This window comes from Piliocolobus tephrosceles, chromosome 1 (assembly GCF_002776525.5).
Source record: "Piliocolobus tephrosceles isolate RC106 chromosome 1, ASM277652v3, whole genome shotgun sequence".
NCBI lineage: Eukaryota > Metazoa > Chordata > Mammalia > Primates > Cercopithecidae > Piliocolobus > Piliocolobus tephrosceles.
Window position 1 is genome coordinate 88594903 of NC_045434.1, and position 5001 is coordinate 88599903.

Below are 5001 nucleotides of genomic sequence, written 5' to 3' on the forward strand. Positions count from 1 at the left end.
GTGTTAAAAAGTGTTTTTCGGACGGGCGTGGTGCCTCACGCCTGTGATCTCAGTACTTTGGGAGGCTGAGGTGGGCAGATCATCTGAGGTCAGGCGTTCAAGACCAGCCTGGCCAACATGGTGAAACCTCGTCTCTACTAAAAATACAAAAATTAGCCGGGCACGGTGGCACGCACTTGTAATCCCAGTTACTTGGGAGGCTGAAGCATGAGAATTGCTTGAACCCTGGAGGTGGAGTTTGCAGTGCGCCCAGATCTCCCTGCTGCACTCCAGCCTGGGCGACAGAGCGAGACTCCCTCTCAGGAAAAATAAAAATAAAAAGTGATCTCCCCTTGGCCTGGCGCAGTGGCTCATGCCTGTAATCCCAGCACCTGGGGAGGCCGAGGCAGGCAGATCACTTGAGGTCAGGAATTCAAGACCAGCCTGATTAATATAGCGAGATTCCCCCATCTCCTTTATAAATTTAAAAAGAAAAAAAGTTTTCCCCTTGAGTCGTGTGGTAAAATTAATGTTTCGGAAGTAATTACTGTTGGAAGATGGAACATGTTTTTCCTAGAAAGCTGGTCTTAACTCCTAACGTGAACGAATGATGACTAAGATGTATTTGAGGGCTCCTATACAGGGAGAGCTGCAGCTTACTCCATGGAGAGGTACTTTTGTCAAATTTCTAACCTAGATGAAGTGTTGCCGTTTTTACGCTGTCGCAATCAGAGCCTCTGACACTAGCTTGTTTCCCGTTTATCTGGTCAAGTCCTGGTAGGAAGGAGTGCAACCCCCACTAGTCCTGTTGGAGGGCCCATCCCTCATCTCAGGCTCTTTCTGGAGAGTAAGGAGGCAGAGGCTGTCCGACCCGTTTGTTCTGCCTCTCTTTTCACGGGATACGCAGCCCAGGCACATCATGGGAAAGATGGGAGTGGTGGCCCCAACCAACTCTGAGGGCTTCTCCAGGCTTTTCTTTTTTTCTTTTTTTGGAGACGGAGTCTCGCTCTGTCGCCAGGCTGGAGTGCAGTGGCTCGATCTCGGCTCACTGCAAGCTCCGCCTCCCGGGTTCACACCATTCTCCTGCCTCAGCCTCCTGAGTAGCTGGGACTACAGGCACCCGCCACCTCACCCGGCTAATTTTTTGTATTTTTAGTAGAGACAGGGTTTCACCGTGGTCTCGTTCTCCTGACCTTGTGATCCGCCCGCCTCAGCCTCCCAAAGTGCTGGGATTACTGGCGTGAGCCACCACGACCGGCCTTCTCCAGGCTTTTCTAAGCCCCAGGCCTGCCTGATTTCCCAGTTTCCAGCAACCCCTCCAGCCACGTTTTCTCCTCCCTCCCTTATTAGCATGTCTTCCATTGTATCTTTCTTTCCTTTCTTTTTTTTTTTCTTTGGAGATGAGGTCTCACTCTGTCACTGCAGCCTCAACCTTCCAGGCTCAAGCTGTCCTCCACCTCAGCCTCCCAAGTAGCAGGGACCACAGGCGGCACCACCACGCCCGGCTAGTTTTTGTATTTTTGGTAGAGACACGAGATTTCACCATGTCACTCACGCTAGTCGTGAACTCCTGACCTCAAGCCATCCACCCTCCTTGGCCTTTCAAAGTGCTGGGATTACAGGCGTGAGCCACCTTGCATCCCAATTGTCTCTTTCTACCCCATTGGAACTCTCCTCCTTCATTCTTCTAATTCCAAAGTTCCCTGTTCCTTTCTTCAGTGCTCTCCCCAGTATCCTTATCTGCTACCTACACACCTTTTTTCCAGCACAGTTCCAGGGCTCTTTGGGCCGCAGCTCACCTTCTGGTCTCTCTCTAACACTCTCCACACCTCCGTCCTACTCATCTTCCTTCTTTTAGTTCTGAATCCCTCTCTTGTGGTTTTCCTAAGTGCCAAGCTTTCCTGTAGTCCCCACCAGACTTTTTAAATGCTTCCTCAGGAGAACTGAAGACCGGTTAACTTTTTTTTTTTTTTTAAGATAGCAGTGGGGAGGGGAAGTTCTGGGGCTGAAGTTGGATAACCAGGGCCTGAGAAATAAAGATAAGAGGGTATATTCCTCCCCCAGGAGACAAAGGAGAAGGTGGATGGAGAAGGGGAAACTGGGCCTCATCCAGCATTGGGATGATGCGACCAGCTCTGTCAACATGCCTGAGGAGCACACACACCGCTTGCCTTGGCTGGACCGGAGACTGTGATCACCACCCTTCCAACCCATCCCCCAGCACGCAGGCTGGCATGGCCACGCCCACAGTGCCCCAAGTGCCGCCTGCCTTGCAGTGACTCACTTCCTCTGTATGGGCTGCTGAGGTGTCCCAAGGAGAGGACAGGCCATCTCCAGGCCTTCAGCCCATAGTTCAGATATCTGGCCTGGCTTTGTGGATAGGCAAGCATACATGGATCCCAAATGTGGAAGGTGGGTTTTTTCAGGTCAGGTGGAACTGTAAACACTGAAACCTATTTGAGTAAGAAGCAGAGCCTAGCTAGTACCTAATGGAGATTCAGGGGCCAGGAGTTTCGGGGAGGAAACATTTCCTAACAAAAGGTAAAATAGCCAAGAGGAGTTTCTATGTATTCCGAAATCAGGCAATGGAAAGTATTTGCAGAAAAGCAATGTAGGGACCAGGCCCGGTGGCTCATGCCTGTAATCCCAGCACTTTGGGAGGCCGAGGTGGGTGGATCACCTGCAGTCAGGAGTTCAAGACCAGCCTGCCCAACATGGTGAAACCTCATCTCTACTAAAAAAACAAAATTTAGCTAGGCGTGGTGGCACATGCCTGTCTGTAGTCCCAGCTGCTTGGGAGGCTGAGGCAGGAGAATTGCTTGAACCTAGGAGGGGGAGGTTTGTTGCAGTGAGCTGAGATCATGCCACTGCCCTCCAGCCTGAGTAGCAGAGCGAGACTCTGTCTCAAAAATAAATAAATAAAAGGCTGGGTACGGTGGCTCATGCCTATAATCCCAGCGCTTTGGGAGGCCAAGGTGGGTGGATCACCTGAGGTCAGGAGTTTGGGACCAGCCTGGCCAACACAGTGAAACCCCATCTCTATTAAAAATACAAAAATTATCTGGGCATGGTGGTGCATGCCTGTAATCCCAGCTACTCGGGAGGCTGAGGCAGGAGAATCGCTTGAACGAGGGAGTCGGAGGTTGCGATGAGCTGAGATCACACCACTGCACTCCAGCCTGGGCCACAGAGTGAGACTCCGCCTCAAAAAAAAAAAAAAAGAAAAGAAAAGAAAAGGTGGTAGATTAGATCCTCTCTAAGATTTTCTCCAACTCTGCAATTCTAAAATGTACAACACGGGGATGGAAGGTGATCACTACATCTGTAAACAACTGCAGTCCGGCCCTGAAGTTGAACAAAACAAAACCTAGGGAGAGGAATGAGATTGCAGCAGGTTTCAGTGCAGCGATTGTGAAGGCATCACACACACACTCCTCACAGGCAAGAACTTCGCTTCTGCCATGTGACTGAGCCTCTGTTGGCCTTCAAATTCAGAGTTCAACCTGGCAGGCCGGCCAGGAGTCCCTTGGAGAGGTTTGGCTTGAGGAAACAGGAGGCCTCAGGATTCCTTCAGTTCCCTCTAAGTCTGCTGGGCAGGTAGCCAGAAGAAACTCTGAAGTGCACAGAAAGCCAATGGCCAAGGGGACCCCAGCTGCGGGGCTGCAGTACCATGTTTACCCAGCCTAACTGCGGTCACCCAGTCTCCTGCATGTGTCTGAGGTCAGCCTCGGCAGCTCCCCTGAGTAGGTATCTACCTGAGGCTCTTCCCCTGATGCTACTTGCATACCAAGTCCACCCAGGAACCTGGCGTCCTCAGGAGGCTGCACTTCCCAGGTGGGCTAAGACAGCCCCTTGATATGCTGGGCTGGAGCCAGAGACCTCAAGGGGCCGCTAGGGGACTCCAGACGCTCAGTGGCTGCTGGCGCCCTCTTGTGGCCATTTTGGGGATTGGCAAGAACAGTTTCGGAAGCGAGCCAAGATCGGAATTCTTGGGGAGGTAATAGTAACAGTAACAGTTACCATATAAGAATACTTATTGTTATATATTAGATAACATTGTGACATGTCTACTTAACGGCGCTGTGCCCAGAACTCTTCTAAGTACTTTGTATGCACTATATTTATTTAATTCTCACAACAACCTATAACATAAACACTGTTATGTGTTTGTTGATGATTAGGAAACTGAGCACAGAATAGTTGTCCAAGGTCACACAGAAGACCAGAATCCCAACTCTAAGAAGTCTGGCTCCAGAAGCTTTGCTTTTAGCCACCATGCTGAGACTGAGTTCCATTTTGGGGTTGTCAGGTGAAATACAGGACACACTGTTAAACTATAATTTCAGATAAACAAAAAATAATAATTACAGGCTGTGGCTCACGCCTGTAATCCCCGCACTTGGGGAGGCCAAGGCGGGCGGATCACGAGGTCAGGAGTTCGAGACCAGCCTGGCCAACATGGTGAAACCCTAGCTCTACTAAAAATACAAAAAATTAGCCAGGCATGATGGCAGGCACCTATAATCCCAGCTACTCGGGAGGTGGAGGCAGGAGAATTGCTTGAACCCGAGAGGCAGACGTTGTAGTGAGCCAAGATCATGCCACTGCACTCCAGCCTGGGCAACAGAGAGAGACTCCGCCTCAAAAAACCAAAATGTTAGTATATTTAATGAAATATTTGGGTCATAATTGTACCAACAAATGATTCCTCATTTATGTGAAATTCTAATTAAGCTGCATGTCCTGTATTTTTATTTATTTAATCTAACACCCCTACTTTACAAGGGCACTTTTCTGTGCCACATGCAATTACACAGATTACTTTTTTTTTTTTAATTTTCTTTTTTTTTTGAGGCGGAGTCTCGCTCTGTCTCCCAGGCTGGGGTGCAGTGGCTGGATCTCAGCTCACTGCAAGCTCCGCCTCCCGGGTTTACGCCATTCTCCTGCCTCAGCCTCCCGAGTAGCTGGGACTACAGGCGCCCGCCACCTCACCCAGCTAGTTTTTTTTTTTTTTTTTTTTTT